Here is a 25,378-nt window from a genome sequence, read left to right on the forward strand (position 1 = left end):
GCCATTGTTTCCTTATTGATTTTTTTATTAGATGATCTGTCCATTGCTGTGAGTGGGGTGTTGAACTCTCCTGATATTATGGTATTACTATCAATGAGTTTCTTTACATTTGTGATTAATTGATTTATATATTTGGGTGCCATCACATTTGGTGCATAAATGTTTACAATTGTTAGGTCTTCTTTGTGGATAGACCCCTTGATTATGATATAATGCCCTTCTGCATCTCTTGATACAGTCTTTATTTTAAAGTCTAGATTGTCTGATATAAGTATGGCTACTCTGGCTTTCTTTTGTTGACCATTAGCATGATAGATGGTTCTCCATCCCCTTACTTTCAATGTGAAGGTGTCTTTAGGTCTAAAGTGGGTCTCTTGTCAACAGCATATAGATGGATCTTGTTTTCTTATCCGTTCTGTAACCCTACGTCTTTTGATTGGAGCATTGAGTCCATTGACATTTAGAGTGAGTACTGAAAGATATGAATTTATTGCCATTATGTTGCTTGTAGAGTTGGAGTTTCTGGTGGTGTTTTCTGGTACTTTCTAACATTTGTTGCTTTTGGTCTTTATTTATTTGTTTTTTATTTTTATTTTTTTTCATCTTTTCACCCCTCAGAGAGTCCCCCATAAAATTTCTTGCAAGGCTGATTTAGTGGTCACAAACTCCTTTAATTTTTGTTTGTCTGGGAAACTTTTAATCTCTCCTTCTATTTTGAATGACAGCCTTGCTGGATAAAGAATTCTTGGCTGTATATTTTTCTGATTCAGCACATTGAATATATCCTGCCACTCCTTTCTGGCCTGCCAAGTTTCTGTGGATAGGTCTGCTGCAAACCTGATCTGTCTTCCCTTGTAGGTTAGGGACTTTTTTTCCTTTGCTGCTTTCATGATTCTCTCCTTGCCTGAGTATTTTGTGAATTTGACTATGATATGCCTTGTTGATGGTCAGTTTTTGTTGAATCTAATGGGAGTCTTCTGTGCTTCCTGGATTTTGATGTCTGTGTCTTTCTCCAGGTTAGGAAAGTTTTCCACTATGATTTGCTCACATAACCCTTCTACCCCTATTTATCTCTCTTCCTCTTCTGGGACCCCTATGATTCTGATGTTGTTCCTTTTTAATGAGTCACTGATTTCTCTAATTCTTAAATCGTGCTCTTTTGCCTTAATTTCCCTATTTTCTTCTGCTTCATTATTCTCTATAAGTTTGTCCTCTATATCGCTGATTCTCTGTTCTGCCTCATCCATCCTTGCCACCGCTGCATACATCCGTGATTGCAGCTCAGTTATAGCATTTTTAACTTCATTTTTACTATTTTTACTTTTTTTTGTCTCTGCAGAAAGGGATTCTAAACTATTTTTGACTCCAGCTAGTATTCTTATTATCGTGATTCTAAATTCTGGTTCAGACATCTTGCTTGTATATGCGTTGATTAAATCCCTGGCTGTCGTTTCTTTGTGCTCTTTCTTTTGGGGTGAATTCCTTTGTTTTGTCATTTTGAAGGGAGAAAAGGAATTAATGAGGTAGAAAAATAAAAATTAAAAAATATTAAAATTAAAAAAATATTAGAATTAAAAAACTTAAAACACACACACACACACATACAAATCTAATAAATGATGCTAGATCCTAGATGTATTTTGGTCTGGGTGTTGAAAGCAGTTTGACGGATTAGAGAGAAAAAGGGGGGGAAAGGAAGTCATTTGAGAATTTGAAAAAACAAATACACTAAAGTAAACTAAAATGAGATGATGGGAGTAAAATAGAATTTGAAAAAAATTTACACAAAAGTAAAGAATAAAGCAGGAAAAAAGTAAAGAAAAATATTTTTAATAAAAATTAAAAATAAAAGTGAATTTTTTTCTCTTTCTGTATTCAAGAAAAACAAAAGAAATGAAAAATAAAAGAGAAAAAAAAGAAATCTTTTGAAAATTTGAAAAAGTGAATACAGTAGTAGACTGAAATAAAATGATGGAAGTAAAATAGAATTTTTAAAAATTTACATAAAAGCAAATAATATAGTGAAAAAATTAAAGAAAAATATTTTTAATAGAAATTGAAAGTAAAAATGATGTTTTTCACTTTCTGCATTCAGGAAAAACAAAAGAAACAAAAAAGAAAAAAAAGAAAAAGAAAAAAGAAAACAAGGAAATCGTTTGAACATTTTAAAAGGTAAATACACTGAAGTAGACTAAAATAGAATGATGGAAGTAAGATAGAATTTGAAAAATATTACACAAAATTTTAAAATATAGTAAAAAAATTAAAAATATTTTTTAATAAAAATTGAAAATACAAATGAATTTTTATGTATTGAAGAAAAAGAATAATGTAAAAGAGAAAAAAAAGAGAAAAAATAAAGAAAATTGAATAGATGGACCTGCTAATGGATTGAAATAGGACTGAAATTACTTCGTTTTCCCCTAGAAGTCAGACTATGTAGAGCTTTATAGTCCATAAACTAAGTAGGCGGTGAGACCTGTGTTCTTGAAGAGCAAGGTTGGCCCACTTGGGCGGGGCTCAGTGTAACAGCTCCGTTCTCCACTAGATGGCGCTGCTAGCCCATTGGGGTGGACAGCTGCAGAGCCTGTAGGTGCGTATGCGCATGTGCAGGAATGGTGAAAATGTCGTCACCCAGTGCCCAGTCTCTAGTATGGGAACTCCTTTCTCTCAGATCAACAATTGTGCACCTGTCCTCTGTCTTCAGCTTTTGTCCACACCCCGCTTCTTCACTATCCGTGACCAAGCCCCAGGTAGTACCCCTCTCCTGAGTCTTGTCTTAGATGTGGCTATTTTTCCCAGCCCCCTACTTCTGAAGGACTGCGGCTTTGACCCGTTCCGCCCCTCTGTGGGAGGGTCTCACCAAGCAATGGCCGAATGCAGGCTGCACCTAGGAACGCCTGCTGGACCCTGCTGCTGCCATTGAGACTGCGGCCAGGTGCCAGCCTGCCCCAGAAAAAGTTCATGAGATATTGTAGCAGCAGCTTTTCAGGGATTATGGAAAATCACAACGCGCATCTGGCACCCGGCTTCACACTTAACGACCTTGTTCCAGCACCAGCGAATGTGGCCGTTTTCTGGGGTCTACTGGGACCAGGTGGCTACAGTCTCTACGAAATGCCCTTCCAGCAGTGGAACTTCTTTTCCCCGTGCGGCTCGAGAACCTCCTGGACCCCACTCTGCTCCTGGGGATTCGCCCTTCCCACCAGAGCACTGCCAGGTATCGAGCTGCGGAGCTGCAGACTTTGCGCTCCCCTTGTTTACAGTCTTGGAATTTAAACCCTCTCCTTTCTCCTTTCTCCCTTTTTAGTTTAGTCCCTGCGGCTGTTTCCAACTTTCCACTTTCTCTCCAGCTGCTTTTGGGGAGGGGTGCTTTTCCCGTATTGTCCCCCGCCCAGTCTCCGTCCTCTCTCCGCCTGCAAAGCCAGCTCCCTGCCACCGCCAGCTTCTCTCTCCCCAAGTTCACCTCTCTGCGCCACATACCTGCTGAATTCTGTGGTTCAGGTTGTGCAAATTGTTGTGTTAATCCTCCAATCAGTTTTCTAGGTGTGTAGGATGATTTAGTGTTGGTCTGGCTGTATTTCACAGACATGAGACACACAAAAAACTTCCATGCCGTTCTGCCATCTTGGCTCCTCCCAAATACTTACGTTTTATTAAGGGTGGAAGGACACTTTTTCAGATTAGGTTGACCCAAAATCAGAGCCTGACAAAAGGAAATAATTACATGTGTTACATTTGGGAGTTGATCCCAGAAAGCACACAAGAAGGTGTGGGGAAATTAAGAGAGCAAAAGGAGAAAGCCAATGAAGCAAGCATGAGTGAGTGGGTTACCAATGTGGACACCTGGGATTCAGTTCCTCTGGGGCTCTTCTGAAAAACCATGAAGGACTTCAGTATTGTCTCACCAATGGAAGGGGAAACTGGGTTATTTGTCTATCAGCTTTCATCCCTCATTGGTGTAGGGTTACCTGGTGTCTTGGGCTACCTTACAAGTAAATTGAACCAGCTCTTGTGGTACTTGAAAAAGCTCTCAGACAGAGAAACAGAATCACACTTGACAGCACCTTCCTCATGACCTCGTAACCTCCCCAGCACCCCAGATCTCCAAACACCATCACATAGGGGTTTAGGTTTCAACATATGAATTTTTTTTGTTGAGGGGGGTCAGAATCATTCTACAGCATTCTGTCCCTGGATGTCCCAAATGTGTGACCTCACATACAAAATATTTATTTCATTCCCCACCCCCTCCCCCCCCCCCCGCCCCGGATCTTAACATGTTCCAGCATCAACTCTGATGTCTAAAGTCTGAAGTCTTATTTAAATTTTGTCTAAATTAGCTATGGGAAGACTTAGATATGACTTGAGATATGCTTTTTCTTGAGCAAATTTATTCTCCTGCTGTGGACCTTTGAAACCACACAAGTTACATGCTTCCAGAATATACTGGTGGGACAGACATAGGATAGACATTCCTGTTCCAAAAGGGAGAAGTAGGAAAGAAGTGTTAAATTAATTTTAGAAGGAAGCTATTGCCCTGAGGTGGTTTTAATGCCTTAGTAGCTTACATAAGCAAACCAAAACCTAAACCTGGAACACCTCATGTTTAAGAAACTGCAACCTAAAGACAACCAGTTACAAGCAGCCAACTAGACTTTCCCAAATAAGGCAACTGCTTAAGCTATAGCCAGTTAAATAATTTTCTTGCTTTGCTTTGTTTCTTTATCTTCTCTATACAACATTTTCTGCTAGCTCCTGTTGGTGGAGCAGTCCTAACCACTTCCAGTTTAGTGATATTGGATTTAAACTGCTTTTTTTGTAAAATAAACTCTTGCCATATGAATATGGCTCAGTTTATCACTCAACAGAAGAAAGGAATGATGGGTCCCAAGCAAGCCCAAAGCCTAATGAGGCAAATATCATTAGACCATAAGCCTCAAAAAGAATGCTCTTTGACTCAGAGTTCAGCTTTTCAAATGCGCAGGGGGTGGCAATCCACTCACACATCTTGGTGAGCCCCACTCATGGCAAGGCTCTCTGCTGGAATGTAGTGGCTTTGTCAGATGACGCTGTCCTTTAAAACCTAGGTGAAGGTGTCATTGATTCCTCAAAACTATCAAATCCCAAGATGAATTAATTATCTTTATTCTCAAACATTCCTTTGTTTGTGTTTCTTTTCTGAGGGAATGACACAATCCAGTTGCCAAAAATAGTCATAATGGATTCTTCCCTCTTGACACCTCCCACATTCCAGGTCACAAAATTCTATAAATTTTGGGAGGATGTTGGTATTCCCTTACTAGTACATTCCTTATTTTTTAGTGAAGGAAATGTCATTCAGACCTTCCCAAAAAACATAGATGTTGGCCTTCTGATTTCATTCTGACTTGCTTACCCCTCCATTCCTTCTGATCTTTTCCTTATTACTTTGCCAAGGCAGTTCTGCATCTCACTTTTGGTGACTGCAGGCTATCATCATATCGAGTCTCTAGGGACATAATAATATCAAGGGAGAGTACTCCCGTACCAATAAACCTCACCTCTCCAGTCCTACACCCTAACTATTCAAATCCACGTCCCCATTTCTTGCTAGTATGTATTTGCCAGATGCTACAGCTTTTTTTGGTAGATAAGCTATTTATTCACATAGGACTATGCTTGTCTGCTCAGGTTATGCTAGTTATTGATCTATAGCATATACTCTAAACCAGAGTAAAATGGGTTTTGGGAGCATGAAAGATATTTATGTATATTACAAGTTTGTGTTGTTCTCCAAGGGACTACAAAACATAAACAGATATATGGTATATCTGCGGCACTAAAATTTAATCAGGGGGGTTAGTAAGGGAAAAATATCTAAGAAGGTCCTTAGGTAGATGATAATGAAAAAAGATTGAGAAATTTTTGTTTAGGTGCTACAACTGTGTTCTGCAACCTTGGCAATATTGACATTTTGGACTAGATCATCTTTATTCTGGGGCCTGTCCTTTGCATTACATCCCTGGTCTCTATCACTAGATACTAGTAGCATTTTTCTCCTCCATCCCAAGTTGTAACAACCAAAAATGTCTCCAGACATGACAGTGGTTCTCAAACTTCAGCACACATCACAATCCCCTGCATAGATTTCTGGGTCCTACTCCTTGAGGAGACCTGAGAATTCGTTTATCTAAATAAGGAAAGCATGGGTGATTTTAGTACCCCATAGGATTATTTTGAGGATTAAACAAAATGAGGCAGAGGACAGCCAGTACAAAAGCACTGTAGTTGGAGTATGCTCAGTTTGGTCAGGGATACCAGTGGCTGAAGCAGAGTGAAAAAGGAGGAAAGTAGAAGTAGATGAATTAAGAGCAGTAGTGAGGCACCGTATCACGCAGAGCATATTGACCACAGTTTGACTTTAAATTTAACTCTGAAAGTGATCAAGAGCCGCTAGAGTATTTTGAACTGATGAATGGTGTGACTTGACTTACACGAGGAGGTTTACCCTGTCTGCTTTGTAGGGTGTAGACTGAATGGAAGCAACAGCAGAAGCAAGAATACTAGTTAAGAGGTTATTGCAACTCACGAAGAAATGTTGGGATGTGGATTTATTGTGGAATTGAGGGAAAGCATCAGGTTATGGAGATATTTCCAAGTAAGAGTTGGCAGAATATGGTGGTGGATTGCATATGGTGTGATGGAGAAAGAGAGGAGCCGTGGGTCAAGGACGTCCCCAAGGATTTTGGCCTGAACTGGAATATGAAGTTATCATTTGCTAAATTGGAGAATAATGTGGAAAAGGAAAGTTTTTGGAGAGAAGATCAGGAGTTTAGTTTTGGAATGTTAAGCTTGAGGTATCTCAAATGGTGATATTATGTAGATGATTGGATATATATGAGAGCACTGAATCCTAACCACTAGACCACCAGGGATGGTGATGATTGGATATATGAATCTGAAGTTCAGGAATGGATCTTGGATAGAAATACAAACACCCAGTTATATTCCCACACAGATAATGTTTAAAGTTTTGATATTGGATGAGATTATCTAACAATGAATACAGATATAAAAGAAGTAACATCTGGGGTCTGAACCATGTATGCTAAGAAAATTTTAGTGTAATTAGAAACTAGGGTTATTATTAATAAAATGGATCATGAAGAATTGTTTTGCAAAACTTTACAAGTAAGGTGATTGAAAAACGCACCAGTCAAATGTCTCCTAGTAAGACAATTGGGGCAAAAGCCAAAAGAAGTTATTAACCTTGGTCTTTAGAGTTTAGGGTAGGTTAGATTTATTGAAAAATTGAATTTGCATGTGTATCCATGGGCTATAATAATTACCTCCGGCAACCAATTATAGGAATTAGGAGTAGTCTAACACAGTTATTATTTTACTTGAAAAGGAGTACTGAAATTTGTTTTATGCTGCATAAAGAACTTGTTTGATATATATTTCATGAGCCCCAGTTGAGAGGGAACATTTTATATTGGAATATATGAAAGCTTCTAATCAAACATTTATGTCAGCAAGAGTTTTCTTTTGTGGAAGAAAGTTAACGTGATAAAAAAGTAAAAAGGGCATAATAATGCCCTGAAGATGCTAATCCATTTTAGACGAGACAGAGGGCAGGGAGGAGTCTTGGTAATGGACAAACCTTGACAAGTGGCCTGAAGTCAAGAGCCTGAGCCATAGACATGGTTTTTGACCTCTGCTTCTGCAAGAAGCCTCTTACCCTTCCGTTCTCTTAGCTAACTCTGAGCTCATTCTGTTACACCTGCTCAATGACACAGCACTTGTGAGTGGTTGCCTTTAACTCTTTTCATACTTTTGCATTTGAATGGGAGGAAACAATGAAGTTTAGTTTAAATGAATATAGGATCTAACATGAGCAATTTCTGAAAGGGAGATGAGATGGTTTAAAATGTATTTATTTTACTCGGTGTAATATGTTTCTTTTCAACTTCTGTCTTTTCCAGCTATTCCAAGCTGACCCTCTGATGGCTTCTGGCATAGACTCACTCTCCCTGGAAAAGTGAAAGAATTTTCACAGACCTTGTGCATGACATCCACACCTTCACCAAGGCTCTCTTTTCTCTATCTTCTTCCATCTTCTCCATGGCTGATTGGAGATTGGAATAAATCTAGTGTTCTAGTAATGACCACTGGGCTCTTGATTTCAATTTCTTTATCCCTGTACCATGCTCCTTTCTCTACTCCAGTAAGTTTTTTTCTACCCATAGACTTGGGATCTGGTACACAAGGGAAGAACTCTGGGTGTATGAGTAGGTCAGAAGATCAAACATCCTCACCTGTTTTCCTCTTCTCACTGTTTTGGTCCAGTCCCAGGTCTGGGTATTGACCCATGTTCCCATCTCACTCATTCTAAGTAGTGTCCTTCTCTGGTGTCCCCTCCGCTCTAGAACTGGAGTCCTGACCTTAACTATGTATTATTTGACTAGCTGCACCAGTTCTCCTGAGAGTGGACCATCTTTCTGCTTGGGGTTAGTGTATATTTACAGATCTCGTGTTAATCAACTATTTCTTACTTGACAATCAAGTATGCAGCTATCATCTAGTTGCTTTCTTCTACCTTCTTAATTATAAATCATAATGCTAACTAGTTCCAGAACCTTTGTTGGTGAAAGTTGGATCGTAAAACACTGTGTCTTGACCACGTGGGCTTCTTCTCTGGAATGATCTGGGAATATGTTCCTCAGACTCCCTCCTTCTTGTCTGGGTCTCAGTCTTGTCCTTATTCGATCTCCTTCCCTTTCTCTCCGCCTCCCTTCTGGCACACTGTAGGCTTTTAATCATCTGTTAAGTAATGAAAATAACTTGAGTTAATAAAATATTAACACAGTAACATTCATTTATTATAAAAATTTGGTTTTAACTAACACCAAATTTTAACTTCCAGACTTAAGTGGAACACAATTTTGAATCCCTCTTGGAGACTCAGATTTACTTTCACTGAGGTTGTGTCAATTTCATGAACCTTTCTGAAGTCAGAACTGTCTTTTCAGGATGGAAGTGAGAACAATGATAGATCTTGTGTGTATTCCCCATGAGGATCAATCAACGCACATTTCCACGCACTTTCTTCCAATCAGAAGTGCGTGGTTTTTCCTATTTTTTTTTCCCTTTAGCTTAGGTTGGAAAGTGATTTTTACTGGTAAATTTAATTTTACATAACCTTGGTTCTATTACTGTCTCTGATCTAGTCACTTTTAAAAAGAGAATTGAAAGGCACCTGGGTGGCTCAGTCAGTTAAGCATCTGACTCTTGATTTCAGCTCAGGTCATGATCTCATGGTTCATGGGTTTGAGCCCCATGTTGGGCTCTGCACTGAAAGCATGGAGCTTTTTTGGGATTCTCTCTCTCCCTCTCTCTGCCCCTCTTCCTCTCATGCTCTCTCTCAAAAATAAATAAATAAATAAACTAAATTTAAAAAAGATTTGAAACGACTTTAATGACAGCCTACCCGAATGCCTGACATTTGACCATTACGTGATAATATTTTAAGACAGAGATATAATTTCTTTACATCTTACTCCCAAAGTTATGTGCTTCAAAAGTATAGGTACCTTTGTTATTCCTGGAAGTGAGAAAAGCTTTGAGAATACTGTGCCTTTGCTCTCTGATCCCCAGAGCCTTTAACATAATAATGATGCTTGCATTTATGTACCATTTTATGCATTAAAAAATGCTTTCACCTACTCTTCTTGTAGCAGCCTAGCAAAATAAAAGAGCATGAAATTTGGCGTTAGGCAACCTTAGACTTAAAGCCCAGTTAGCATCCTACCATCTGTGTGGTCTTGGTCATGTTCCTTAATCTGTCTGCACTCATTTTTTCAATTCAAAAAATGGGGGAGATGCTACTTATTTAGGGAAGTTGGGAGGATTAAATCACATAATATATGCACTGTTACTGGCACATGTAGACTTTCGGTACCTCCTGGTTTGATAGCAACCTGGGGAGATTGAGAGGAGTTGAAATAATAACCAACATAAATAACTTGCAGGGACTTTTTATATGTGTAATAGGTAAGTATTTCCTCCTCACACATCAGCACAAGAAATGTTATTTTGGTTTAATTTTTTAAGTCAAATAAAATCTCTATGCCCCTACTCTCTGTGGAGGTGAGAAATTAAATCTCAGTCATATGTTTTAGTGTCTTCTCACTCCTTGGATTCCAAATTTGGAGGGGGAAAAGAAGGATGCTTGTGTGCATATAGAAAGATGTGGGAGGTGGAATGGCCCTCCCAGTTCTTATAGCTCCTCTTTCTGCAAGAGCTACTTTCCATTTTTCCCTTCAGAGAGCACTGATGCTCTCTGTAAGCTCAGAAGTGCATTCCCTAGAGATCCTGTCCATGGACCATAGGCCTGGTCACTGAAGACCTTTGCTGATCAGTGTTTGGCCTCCATTAGTATTCCATAAGGATAATCCATCAGAGATAATCTTTGTATGTATGTTATCTCCCCAAGTCCCTAGACCCTACCCTGTCTAGGACAACTTCTCTTTCACTGGTCTCTAGTACCAGCACCAGCCTTTTATCCCTGTTCACTCCAAGGGTCTTCACCTAAAATTAAGCCCAGGGCGAGGGGTTATTCCTTATGCACAGAAGATTTTACTTTCAAATATCAGATTCTCTGAGATAGTGGAACTCAGAGCAGAGGGGCAAGTTTTGGTAACTTTTGGGAGAAAGGGAAGGAAACAGTAACGCTCATTGTTTTGAGCACCCTGTATTAGTGAAAATAATATGTATGTTAATACCATAGTAGATCATTCTGCAATGATTTAGTTCTTTCACCACTTCGGTGATGTAAGTTCTTCAGCCACCATACCATGCTCAATAAGGAAAGAGGTAAATCCTGGCTTCCCACCCCATGAGGATTTGCCTCTTCCTAGACTGCAATACTGCTTCACTGTTAAGAGGGAAGAGGTCCTTCAGTGACTGGTAGTTCTGATCAAAGTCTTCTGAGAGGGTGTTCACTTATCCCTTGGCCTCAAGACATCTAACATGAACTGTTTCTATGTTTCTAATAGAAACTAACTCTTCCTTGATGTCACTTACCTCCTTCAATCCTTTTAAATGGAGGAGGTGTTTTCTTCTAACTTTCTTACATCAGAACCTAGAAGTGAGGTAAATATGTTCCCCTTTACCGCCATTGTTTCCTATTGATTCCAATGAAATAAAGTCTAGAGAATGTCATCCAGTTCTTTGTTGTCACCTGCACTTCATCATTCCAGTCGAGGGGCTGTGGGGACAAGGATACAGTCATACAAAGCATCCCCAGCACCTGTTTCAGTGGCAGGAAAAGGAAGGCATCGTGCTTAAGTTATCATAGGAGCAGAGCCTGAATTTAGACAAAGAAGTCGTATCATATGTTGAAAGAATATTTGGCAGCCAAAATGATTTTTGAGTAAAAATATGAACCAAATGTGTTTCAATGAACTTTTCTATCACCTCTGGAACCAGATTTTTAGATTAAAAACTATTAAATTTTCTATAAATTTACTTCTTGTTAATTACATAACTATGTTCATAAATAAAGCAAACAAAAGGAACAAAGGAACGAAGCAGGAGAAGATGATAAAAAGGAAACAAATGATATTCCTATTGCCTCATATTAAATATAGGACTGAGGTCTGGTACTGAAGGCTAATTATCATGAGTAATTGCTATATGCTGAGTACATATTTTGCTAAATGTTGTCTAAGTATAAACTCAGCTTATCTTTTTTTTAAATTGAGCCTACACCCTGAATAGCAAAAGAATAATTCCCAGACACAATTTTAGTAGCAGTTCTGTTTTCTTGCTTGAAAACTTAAAAATTTAAAAAAAAAGGTCATTGTTATTGGATTGACTATAAAGAAAATTTTTACCTTGTCTTATTCTGAGAGGTAATGATTTTGGTGGATTGCTTATTTTCAAGACATTTTCCCAAAAGACACTGGTTTGAGATCTCAGCCAAAGAAGATGAAGAAGGAGCCTGCTTTGCCACCAGATGGAAGCCTGTGGTAATCAGAGAAGTCAGGTTTCTGTCACCAGACACACGTCACCCAGATGATGAAATCCCCTTTTTTCCACTATGTGCCATTTCCAGAAAGCATTAGTTAAAATTGGCTAATCTTTGCTCTGCATATATTTTTTCAACCTGATTATGTTATTTTCGGGGAACAAGATGAGATGCTAGGATCAAAATGTTAGATTCAAAATGAGACGTTTTCCATATTCATAACCCTTAGGTCATTGCCATATTCAGAACTATATTAGATAATAAAATTTAAAAGCCCATTTTCATTCCAAGATGCTCAATTTTAGTAACTGTTGAATTTCACACACCACCTCTTATCCCTGCACCAACTGCCTACAGGAAACACAGAAACTTAATTATTGACAGACCAAATATTTGCATCCTGTGGAAACCAGAATATTCCATAATTTAAGAATGTAGCAAATATTTTCCCTAAAGCCCGATCTTGCCCTTCCCTTCATTGTGGGCTGCATTTAAAACAAGCGGTATAACTTTTCAAGCTGCAGTTGGGATCTTTGATCTCTTTTGAGGTCTGAACACGGGTTATTAGCTTTTCTTCCTCTTTAAAATTTTACTCTGCCTGCTCCTGCCACTTCTTCATTCATACGCTATGAACTATCAGCTTACAAACTGGTAAAGCGCTATGTACTATTTTATTTCAACATGTGAGTAATTTCTGTGCCATCTATTCACCAATTATGGTTTTTCTGTGCAAGAAGATCTCGTTTCAGAATGCCCATGATCAGATTTTATTTTTTCTTGCTTCACCTGCAGCTTTCTGCAAAAGGTTTGCTTGACGCACATGTCATTGCTGTGAATACATTGATTTGCTTAAAGGGGCCGGTGCTACGAAACTACAATTATATGCAAGTGCTTGAGAAATGTAAAGTGCTATGAAAATAAAAAACATCATTATTTTCTTATGGCTTATAAGTGACTTGCACTATAAGAATGACCTTTGGGAAGTCCTCCAAGTTTTTACTATCGTAGAAACAGCTCTGCTTCATGGAGACTTTCCAGTCTGGTGTTTGTACATCAAAACAAGGCTGTCGAAGAGGGTTGCTGTCCCCGAGACACAGAGGCTGGAGTCCTTTCTGTGCTTTGCCGATGGTCTGGCCATTTCATAACAGTGCTTCTGTGAAAAGGAAACAGGATTAGAGAAGAAAGGGCCATGAGATTAAGAAACAGTCTCCACTCTGTTATTTTTCTCCTACATAACTCTGGGCAAATCATTGAGCCTGTTTGGAGTCTACCTGTTTCCATATCTGTAAAATGAGGATGACTATACTTGTTACACCTAGCTCTGGGAAATAGAAATAATCATGAATTTCAAAGTACTACCCAAAGTTGGTTATTACTAAGATTTAATTACTGGTGTATTGTTTCTCACCAGAAAGTCATTCATCCAAGCTGTACTTTTTAAAAATTGTTTTCACTAAACTGCATTTTAATGGTATTCCAGTAACCAAATTTGAGGGATATTATAAGAAAATCAAAACTCTTTCCTATTTGTTGTACTGTAAAAAAGTAATAGAGGAAATTGTTTACACCTCACATAGTGTCCTTTTTTATGAGGACCTAAAGAGTTGACACATTTTTCTCAGATTATTTGGGTTTCTTTTAAACACAGCTTTCTGTTTTTTTAAAAGTCATGTAACTGGTTGTGTTTTCCTCCTCATACTGGCTTCTAGGCAGCTCTGAGTTAAATCCATGGTTCATATTTAGCAAAGTCTGTATGACTTTATGACATGTATTTTAACCTCACAACTATCTTTAACTTACTGTTTCTGTGTTTTCCTTTTCTTCATGATTTCCTCACTTTACCCTCTTCATATGCTGCATGTATTTTGAAAATGACATGATTTTTGGAATGAGGTTGTATCTAAATATAAAATGTAATTTCTCCTATAAGACAGAATATTTGAGGGGAGCCTGGGTGGCTCACTCAGTTAAGTGTCTGACTTTGGCTCAGGTCATGATCTTGCGGTTTCATGAGGTTGAGCCCCACATCAGGCTTTCTGTTGTCGGTGAAGAACCCACTTCAGATCCTCTGTCCACCCCTCTCTCTTTCTGCCCCTCCACTCATTCTCTCTCTTTCAAAATAAATAAATAAATAAATAAATAAACTTTAAAAAAAGATAGAATATTTGAATTATATAATAATAATTGCTAATATATATCGAACACTTACTATGTACTAGGACCTATGAAAAACCCTACATGATATGTCACTTATTCTTCACCATGAAAATGGTGTTATTTCCCATATTTTACCAATGAAGAAATTAAGCCTTTAAGAGTTTAATCAGCTCATCAAGGGGCTCACCACTGGTAAACGGAGGTGCTAATACATTTATCTGATTCCAGTATTCATGCTGACTAGTCATTACACTATCCTGCCTTTTCATGCCAATTATAATAATGTGACAAATGATTGATATTATTGTAGAATTATCAAAGGTTTTTGATGTAGTAGAATATTTAATCTTTATCAAGAGGGTATGCAATTTAAAGAAAATTAGGTGTTTTAAGACCCTATTAATCATATCTTTGCTTGAAAATTTGATAGAGAAGATGTTTTGCCACCCCTTGTCTCTATTGCCCAAAATGATATCAGTGTTTGTCTCCATATGTGACTTGGTATTAAAACCAAAAGAAATGAGGGGCGCCTGGGTGGCTCAGTCGGTTGAGCGTCCGACTTCGGCTCAGGTCACGATCTCACGGTTCGTGAGTTCGAGCCCCGCGTCAGGCTCTGGGCTGATGGCTCAGAGCCTGGAGCCTGCTTCCAATTCTGTGTCTCCCTCTCTCTCTGCCCCTCCCCCATTCATGCTCTGTCTCTCTCTGTCTCAAAAATAAATAAACATTAAAAAAAATTAAAAAAAAAAATAAAAACCAAAAGAAATGCATGCCTCTTAATGACATATGGAGAAACATATCCAGCCATCCTTTTTTAGAATGTAACAAATACCTTCTGGCACTTTCTTGCAATCTTCTGCCATGGTTTGTTCCTTCAAGTTGTACTTCAAATATCTTTACTACTCTGTCTCTCTCTTTTTTTTTAAGTTTATTTATTTATTTTGAGAGAGAGAGCACAAAAGCAAAGGGGAGGGGGAGGGACAGAGAGGGAGAGAGAAAATTCCAGTGCACAGCCTGACATGGGGCTCAGTCTCACGAGAACATGACATTATGACCTGAGCCAAAATCAAGAGTCAGACACTTGGGGCACCTGGGTGGGTCTGTTGGTTAAGTGTCTGACTTTGACTCAGGTCATGATTTAATGGTTCCTGAGTTTGAGACTTTTGGGATTCTCTCTATCACCCTCTCTGTCTCTGTCCCTCCTCCACTTGCTCTTTCTCTGTCTCAAAACAAATTAATTTAAAAAAAAAAGTCAAACACTTAACTGACTGAGCTACCCAGGCTCCCTGAGGCAATGATTTTTAAGAGAATTGAAGGAGACAAGATGTGTGTCCCTTTAATGTTCGAACAGGTCTGTGTGTTAACTAATAGGACTGGGAGCAGCTGGAGCTATAAGCATATTGTTCATAAAAACTCTTAGAGAGATGATTTTTGAGCATGATATTCAGAAAGAATGAAATGCCTTTGCAACTGTGTTATCATTCCAGTACAAACCTGCATAGGACAAAGATCAAGAGGGAACACAAAAGATCTGCCAAGGACACCAAATCAGACCATGAAATAAAAGGAGGATAAGAACAGAACTATCAGGGAAATTTTTTGCTCAGCCAAAGTTTGCTAAAAGTTTCATTAAATCCTTATTGAAATAGAATGAAAATTGAATTTCTCAACTTTGTCTTTTATTTTTAGAATTTTTTTTGTGTGTGTGCAGGGCCATTTTGTCTGTTAGGTAATATAGGCACAGTTCCTGGGGCTATAAACTTTCAGAAGATCCACAAATAAATGTGTCACCTAAAAAATGATCTATTAGCTCTAGAATATGAAAGAAACCCCTGTGAGTCAAAAGGAATTAATACTTAATGAAATATCCACAAAACATAACATCACATTACTTGTCTGGCTGCAACTTCACCCAACAGTTATATCTTAGGATAGAATAATAATAAGAAAGATGGAATATTTGTCCTCAAATACATAAAATTATGAAAATACTTTCTAAAACTTTCACAGCAAAAATATTCTTAGTGTGTGATGTGGGTGTTTTAAAAACACGTTTGATATGCAGGGAGATCTTTAAATTAAGAAGATTAAAATTAAGAAAGTTGTCATAAAATAATTCAAAATGAGTTTATGTACATATATGTTTTAGTTTTCTATTGCTATGTAACAAATTACACACATTTAGGAGATAAAAACATCCCATATTTATTATTTCACAGTTTTCCTGTGTGAAGACTCAGGCATGTGTTATCTGGGTCCTTTGTTCAGGGTCTAACCAGATTGAAATCAAAGTGTCAGTTGGACCTGTGATTGTACCTGGAGACTTAATTAATTCAGTTGGTTAAGAGTTATCATGGGAGTGACATCCATCAACTTGGTCACATTATGTAACATAGGTAGGAGAATAGCATCCATTACCTTTGCTATATTTTATCGATAAGAAGCTAGTCATAGGTCCCACCCACACAGAAGGGGAAGGGATTATTCAAGTGAGGAGTGGACCATACATCCTAAAATGACTTATGGGGGTTTCCTTTGGATGTGTCTGCCACAGTGTTTAAAGTTAGCTTTTTTCCTTTTTTAAAAAGGATTTCGAAATAATTGACAATAACTGACCCCTTACGTGTGTGTGTGTGTGTGTGTGTGTGTGTGTGTGTGTGTGTGTATAAATGCATGCTTATATGTCTGTGTATAAACTTAGTGTATTACAATCAGATTACATTTGGTACAAATTACAATTAGTCCTTACAGTTTTGTGTGAGTATATGTGTTCTTGCACTCCAGGCTGGAGGATCCAGGATCACTCAACTTACAGTGTGAGTGATTCTTGAAACCTACCTATTTTTGGAATGAGTCTGGTAACTGGAGCAGAAGCTTTGTTGCAGAGGCCTTGCTTGTAGTTAGGACTTCACAGATGGAACAGAATTCTGAAGATGAAGTGAAATTTGGTAAGTCTCAGAAATAACGGAAGTTTGTTTGCTTGGATTAGATTCTTGAATTTTTGAAAGGCACATGGTCTTGAGGGGTAGAAATATACATCTAACAGCAGTAGCAAAATTTTAAGATGAAGATGATGCCTGTTAGAAGGGAGGGACTCTGAGTGATATTATTGGTTTTTAACCTATCACATTTGTAGTCAAGCTGTGAAGCAATCCTATATGATAGGGAGTTGCATTTGCCAGAACCATAAAGCATTAAGATGGCTGTATATGGTCATAGCTCCCAGTTAAAATTTCTACTCTGAAGAAATAAGCAATATGTATTTGGAAAATAGTTGCTTCTCTGGAGATGTGCTTTACACCACAGCCTCTGAAGAACTTTCAAATTCAGTATATTTTGATGTCAGAGCAAATAAAAACCACATCTTTAATTAGTGAAAATGTCTAGTCTTCTCCATTTTTATTTTCTCTTCTACCAATTATTGCAGATGCTTGAACTAGCCTCCTCAGCTGCAAATTGATGGATACAGAGAACCAGCCACATGGAGTGTTCATATGATTGTTGCCATCTGTCTTTAAATATAACATTCTACCATGCGTCTCTAAGTAACAACAAAATCTCCACCTGGAACCACTAATGAAGCTTAAGTCTACATTTCCCAAACATACAGATTATGGAAAGATCAAGAACTAAAGAGAGAACAAGATAACTTATATGAAGAAAATATGAATATTATAAAAGAAGATAGGAAAAGTTAAAGAAAGGGAATTAATTGAACAGCAGGAAGAAGATGGACAATTTCCAAGAACAATATATTCCTCCCACTCTAAAACTGGGGAGTTTAATTTCCTCCATTTCTTTCATAATTACTGGGAGAAACTCTTCAGAGCTAATACATTTTATTTGTTTAGTTAGAAAATACTTATTATACAGGACCTACATAAATAGAGTTGTTTTGACTCTTTATTAAAATTTTATATTCTTAGATACTATATACTATACTACATTTTAAAATAGCCTTCACAAATAGAATTGCTTTACTTTTGTTGCTAAATTTGGAATGAATTAGGAGAGCTTTAGAATGCATTAAAATTAACTTTATGCGTATGAAATCACCTTTTGAATTTTTTTTAATAAAACTGGTTTAACCAAATTTAAGCTGAAGGAGACTTTATGAACTGATTTAAGAAAAGCAGTTGCATCCTGGGACATCATAAAATGAGCAGGATTCAAAATAATTAAGCCCCCTCTTACCTGTAGGGTGATTTCTAATTAGAAGTTTCTTCTTGGAGAGTATAGTATTGTGTCATCAAACTTCAGTCCCTTCTTAATATGTCCTGGATATAGACTTTCAATTAAGGAAATTCATGTCCAAATACTCCATTTAAGAGAGTAGATTTGCACTGCCTACTTCTCAAACTAAGTGGGATTTTGGAAACTCCCCAATTCTTTTTCAATTCCCAAAGGAACATTACAATTTACAAGTTAGATAATACTTTTTAAAGACAGAAAGTGCTTCCTCTATATTGATACTTTATTTTTTTTCAAAAAGCATTAGAGGCCACGAAGGGTGAATCTTTATACTACCTAGACAGAAATTGGTAGCTATGTAGAGAATAAAGATATTATCTTATTTGAGTCATCTTCATATTTTGAAACACTTTGTGACTAGAGAATAAATGCAGATGCTTAGCTTGACTCAGAAGTCTTAGATGGAATGAGAGCATATGTAAAACTAAATCTAAGAACAATACACTCCTTGTTGTTGAAAGAAGAAAACCACCCACGTAAAGTCATTAGAGTTTGACATTGAAGATCAGTCCAGAGCTAGAAGATTCTAAGTTGGAAGACTGATGATCTATCAAGACTGGAAGTGAAATGTTCAATGACTAGGTGTCACTGAGGGAAATACTCTTGGCCCTATAAAATACACAGGAAATGATATTTCATGGAAAAGCCCTATACAGTACCCCAAATGAGTCATTAATGGAGTCAGGATAAAATGGAAACTTGTGATGAGTTTCTTTACTAAATTAAACTGACTTTAAAAAATGAATTAACTTCCTAATATTAAAATAGAGTTCATTATTAAGAAACCGGAAAACATCAGAATACTGGTTGAAAGAATAATCTGAAATCACAGATTAGAACCAATTAAAAAAAACTACATGTATCCTCTTATTGGGCATTTTCAAAATTTAGAATATTATTATAGTTTTTATGTTTGCTATGAAAACAGCTAAATCTAGTTTCCTGTTGTTTCCTAGAGTGTTTTAGATGCCACAAAGGTGAGGGGCTGGCCTTCTTCCATTTATAACATTGTGGTTGGGAATATGTTTTTCAGTTCATTGATTCAATAGAGGAGGAGAGATAAGTAACTGAGTAAATAAAGGGATTATTATGTTGCTCGATTGAGACAGCATTATGAAAAGGAAATAATAGATTTGAGGTGAGATTAGTTGTATGGATTTATAAGTAATTTGAACTTTTTGATTCTCAATTAAAAAAATTTAAAATAAGGATAACAACACCTATTTAAACATGTTGTTGGGATGTATATAGAGTTTGCAGAAATCATCACATGAAAACTTATACTGATTTTTTTATTATTGAGATATCTATATATTATTGAGATATCTCTCTCTCTCTCTCTCTCTCTATATATATATATGTATATATATATATATAGAGAGAGAGAGAGATATCTATACCTATATATTATTGGAGGAAATGAAAGGTAATTCTTTCAGATACCTTGAAATTATAGACAAAGCCCACAGTTAGATTTTATTCTCTATATAAATAAAGTTGAGCTTGATCATACAAAAGAGATTACATGGTTAAATTTTACAGCAAGGAATAAAGTTTAGAACATTTTGTTTCATAGGCATCCAGTTACTTAGGGCTTTCTGTCAGCTGGCTCACATTGTATCTCCCTGTCTGCTAAGATTGGTTGGGGAAGTTAGTTGAGTTTTTTTTTTTTTTTTTTTTTTTTTTTTTTTTTTTTTTTTAGCAGGGAAGTAGAACATGAGGTGAATTCTCAACTTAAAAGAATGACCTTGGGATAAGTTTAATTGAATTATTCTATCTTGGCACATTTTGGGAAGGTATTATAAAAGAGATATAAATAAAGTCTTGAAAGATGGTAGTTCACATTTCGTTGGTCCCAGGGACTGTATAAGAGGAATGGTAACATAAGGAGGCAGTCTAATACACCTTGTCATCCAATGTAAGATCAAAGATTGGGTTGTGAATTTAGTGGTAACAGGATGAAGAAGGATGTTCAGCCTGATTTAGTTTCCAGCAGTGGGTCTACCTCCTGCTATGGCAAATGTAGTTTTCTTTGTGGTCCAGCCAATATATTAGGGAACTAAATTAGAGTTTGGAATCAAAACCCCAGGTAATAAGTATTTCTCTACCTCTCCTTGGTCTTTATGCATACACATCACTGAGAGGTGTTTTATGGAGGGATGTGTGGTTAAAGACAATGTGGATTTGAGATCTTAGGTTCCTTATATCTCTGTCTATATATTTATATGGATACATTGCTTATCTGCAAAATAGGGTTTAGAATGTCTACCTAACTTTTTTTCTTACCTTACATAATTGAGTGACACTTGTATGTGGAAGAGGTTTTGGAAAAAGTTGATTATTCAATACAAACCTGAGGTGACTAGCAGGAACTTTTGTGAAAATTGTACAGAGGATGAGATAATAAGAAGCCCTCTTTCATTTTTCTCTAGCTCTTTGTTTACCCCTTTTGCTTTATTTTCAAAATAAGAGGAATAGGAAATGAATTTATATTCAATATTTTTCTCTTTTCAGAGCTTTCTTACATAGTGATTTCAATGTCACTCTTCAAATGAAGAGTTGAAGGACAACACGTATAATGGTTGAGTTCAGTGTCACTCTTCAAATGAAGAGTTGAGGACAGCATGTATAATGGTCAAGATCAGGGATTCTGGAGCCAGGCTTTTGGGTTTGAACCTTGTCTCCGTCACTTATTCTGACCTTTCATAGGTCGTTGAGCATCTCTACTCCGCAATTTCCTTTTTGTCAAATGGGGATCATTCTACACAGTTGTTGTGAGGATTAACTGAATTATTTCATGTGTAATACTGAGAATCGCGCCTAACACTTCCTAAATTCTCAGAAACTGTCAGCTATTTTTCTTCTTCTTAATCTTATTACTGCAAAGGTAGCCATTAATTTTTTCCAGGAAATTTATGACAGCTCCAGGCTGATCAACTGATTTTTGAACTTGTGGGGAGAATGTAGAAGGATATTTGAAATTAGTTGCTTGACATTTGCGGTACCAGTGCCTTGTTCTCCAGAATTGTGGCATTCTGACTCACAATAAATTAAGACTTTACTCCACATTATTATTATTATTATTAGTAGTAGTAGTAGTAGTATATTTGGTGATGAGTTCAGCTTTGCCGGGAGGTACAAGGATTATGTTAGACTTTGCTCTATATGACAAACTGAAATCAGATTAATCAGAGGATTCTGTCATAGCAAGAGGTTGCAACAGCTTGTGTGGTATTGGATGCTGAACATGACTAAGGAGTATATGACTCCATGATACCTTCCTCCTTCTGGTGCCTGTGTCTATTGTGTAATAAATATGGCTTAATCTCTATAGCTACGAATTGAGGCTAAACATTCTTCCTTTCAGCTAGAAACGTGAGAGCTTTAGGTTCCTTATTGATATTGTGTCCTGCAGAAAGAAGTAAAGCTTTAAAATTAAGCAAATCAGTTGCACTTTTGATTGGCAGATTGCACCTTGGGAGAGAAGTCTTCCTATACCTATCTTTTTATCTTTACTACTTTCTTTGGTAACTTACATGTCTCACAAATTAGACACATAGTTCAAAGATGAAAAATACTCAATAAACAAGAAATTCACATTAATTTGTACAGAGGAGTCACCTGCCTAAGTGGAAAGAAGGAGCCCATGGTTTCCTTGTTCTTGTTTACAATGCAGGAGTCACTGCAGTCACTGCAACACAAAATATATTTTGTGTTGTTGGATTTGATAGGAATTAGATGTCATATTTCTCCCCCATAAGTTTTATCTCTGATGAACAAGCTAGAAGCATTGATTGGGAGCTCCATTTCCAGACATTATTTTGAGATACAAATGTTCATCTGAAGATGACTGCCATTATAGGGGCAGCCTGCATTGAAAGACTGACCTTATTTCCTCTTCTATTAAAAAAACAAAACAAAAAAACCATGCAAACTTTAAACAGAGAATGGCATACACACAGAAATGTGTACAAATTATAAGCATATAGTTCAATGAATTACCATAGTGTGAATCATAACATTGTAAACATCCCCAAGTCTTCCTGTGCCCTCTTCCAGTCTCCCCTCTCTCCTTCCCCAAATGCGACCACCATCCTGACTTCTAACACTTTTAGTTTGCCTGGTTTTGAACTGTATATCAATGGAAACATATAGTATATACTTTTTTGTTTCTGGCTTTCATTTCTCACGATAATATTTGTGAGAGTCATCTGTGGTGGTATGCATGACAGAAGTATGGCAGACTCTGTGATTATTACTCTATGCACATTCTCTAAGACCTACCGCTGTAGTGAAGGAGGCAGAGTCCTACCTGCCTGAACGCTTTCTTTGGCATCTGAGGACCTGAAATCCAGATTACTGTGGATTTAACTCTCCTGCAAATCTCAGTCAGTGACTGACAGGAGCTTGTGTGTAAACAAACTCTCTCACTCCTTGGGTGGAATAACTCTGGGGCATGCATCTTATACCGATTCTTAGAGTTCTCCAGGAGGAATAAGCTTTACCTACTCACAACAGTAACTGGCTCTTTCTGGCCAATGTACCTTTTATTGGCTACATTCCCTTCCCTGTCTCATTTTTGCACTTCTCTAGTAATGTTTCCTGAATTCAACTTCCAAATAAATGAATTGGGCTTGGATTCTTATCTCAGGGTCTGTTTCTGGAAACTTGATCTAATAACAAGTAATTTGATCAGTTTCATTGCTCTGTGGTATACTATTATATGAATTTATGTCATCATGTCAATAAGCTATTGTTAATAATATTGCTATGAATAGTTCTTACACCTTTTGGTTAAATGTATGATTCGGGAATTTCTGGGTCAGATTTGTGTAATATATTCAACTTTGGTAGATGATACTAAAATATTTTTCAAAGAGGTTGTAACAATTTATACTATAAAGAGAATTCCAATTGCTTATAGTGCTGGAGAATTTCAGTTGCTGCACATCTTTGTCAATTTGTTATTTTCTTTCCTTTTCATTTTAGCCATTTTGCTAAGTATATAGCAATATTCATTGTGTTTTTATTTATATCACCCTGAAGATAAAGGATGCTGATTACGTTTTCATATGCATATTTGCCATTTGGATATTCTATTTTGAAGTGTCCTTCTTATGGACTGGATGTTTGTTCTTCTCCAGACTATATATTGAAGGCTCAGTCCCCAGTGTGACTATATTTGGACATAGGGCTTTTCTGGATATAAAGTTAAATGAGGTCATAAGTGGGGGACCCTGATCTGATAAGATCAGTGTCCTTACAAAAAGAGACAAGAGAGTTCTCTGGCTCTCTTCCCCCTGCCCACATGCACCAAGGAAAGACCATGTGAAGGCACAACAAAAAGGTGGCAATTTGCAAGCCAGGGAGACAGTCTCATCAGGAAGTGCATCAGCTGGCACCTTGATCAAGGACTTCTATCCTCTAGAACTGTGAGAAAATGAATTTCTTTTGGTCCAGCTACCTGATTTGTGGTGTTCGACTGACTAATACAGATTTTGGTACTGAAAAGTAGGGTGCTACTGGAACAGTGGAAGTGGATTTTGAAGTACACACTAAAAAAAGCAGAGATTGCCTGCTTTTGTGAAGGGATTGTTGGTAGAAATATGAATGTTAAAGGTCGTTCTGGTGAGAGCTCAGAAAGAAAAGAGGAGAGCTGCAGAGGAAACCTCTACCTTTTTTAGAGAATAAATAAATAATCCTGAACAGAAGGTTGGTAGAAATATAGATGTTAAAGGTCATTTTGGTGAGAGTTCAGATGGAAATGAAAAACAGGCTTAGAAACTGGAGGAAAGGCGATCCTTGATACAGTGGCAAAGAACTTGACTGATGTGTTCTACTGTTTTGTGGAAGATAGAACTTGTGAACAATGAAACTGGAGATTTATCTGAGGCGATTTGTAAGCAAAATGTTGAAGGTACTGCCTGGGTCCTTCTGACTGCTTATAATAAAAAGCAGGAAAAGAGACATGAATTGAGGAAGGGATTGTTGATCAAAAAGGAACCAAACTTAAAGATTTGAAAAATTCTCTTGAGTCTCTCCGTATTGCAAAAAAAGAGGAAGCTTGTTGTGATGAAAACTGTAAAGGTGTGGACAAACCCATCTGATAAGGACATCATGGGTGTGACTCATGGACTTAATCAGCCATCTCCGCAGGAGCCAGAAATAGAGATGGAATTATACCAGCAGAGATTCTGCCAGTTTGCCAGTTTGAACTAAAGGGGAGAGAGAAAGCGGGATGGAGTGAAGGAAAGCTGTCAGATGTCTTGGATTCTACAGGACCGGACCATAGAGCTATCTGGCTGTGAATGTGCCTGCCCCAGGGGAAGGGACGAATGACCAACAGAGGTCATCCGAGCTGCCACTCATCACAGGCCCAGGGAGCTGGCTGTTTCCTGTTTCAGAAAGCCCTACTGACACGGTTCGCACATTGGGCCAAGGTGCCCCACTGAGCCCAAGAGATGCTGCTGTCCCCACAGAGCTGTGGGGGTAATGCTGCCACACTGGTGAGCCCGGAGGGTGGGACATTGAGCCAGAGGGACAATTCTTAAGTCTTAAGATCTAATGGAATTTGCTTTTTTATCTTTTAAAGCTACTTGTTCAATACATTTATTGTCTTTACCTGAAAAAATCTTCAAAGAAAATTGCAGCTTAGTTTTTTAGCTTTTAGAGGCCCACTCCAGAGCTCGGAGGAAGTTGGTCTTCTGAGCTACTCAGTCTTTCTTCTCGGCAAGAAGCATTTTGAGATGATTCCACTTTCCCTTCTTAACATCTTTCTTAGGCTTCTTTTCATAGATTGGATTCTCTTGTATAGCAGCCTGAGCTTTCTGATACATTTCCTCTCTTACATTTGGAGCTGCACTGTTCTTTATATACTGACAGCATTGTTTCTTGTAAGCATCTTCATCTTCTTCCATGAGGGCAATGCATGTAATCTGCAACGTTCTGACCCATAATGTG

General features: G+C 37.5%; 2 long non-coding RNA genes across 2 annotated transcripts; one reads left to right on the top strand and one right to left on the bottom strand.

Annotated features, from left to right (window-relative positions):
* Positions 1–3,621: 3,621 nt before the first annotated feature.
* Positions 3,622–25,378, bottom strand: LOC122495728. Its single transcript, XR_006300547.1, has 8 exons — positions 25,041–25,378; positions 17,006–17,094; positions 12,988–13,166; positions 11,880–12,009; positions 11,118–11,251; positions 9,576–9,723; positions 8,622–8,805; positions 3,622–3,706 (listed from the first exon to the last, which is right to left on the bottom strand). It is a non-coding gene; the product is annotated as an uncharacterized LOC122495728 (long non-coding RNA).
* Positions 16,846–18,805, top strand: LOC122495729. The gene is made up of 2 exons (XR_006300548.1): positions 16,846–17,115; positions 17,595–18,805. It is a non-coding gene; the product is annotated as an uncharacterized LOC122495729 (long non-coding RNA).

The sequence above is a fragment of the Prionailurus bengalensis genome, chromosome F2 (genome assembly GCF_016509475.1).
Source record: "Prionailurus bengalensis isolate Pbe53 chromosome F2, Fcat_Pben_1.1_paternal_pri, whole genome shotgun sequence".
Taxonomy (NCBI): domain Eukaryota; kingdom Metazoa; phylum Chordata; class Mammalia; order Carnivora; family Felidae; genus Prionailurus; species Prionailurus bengalensis.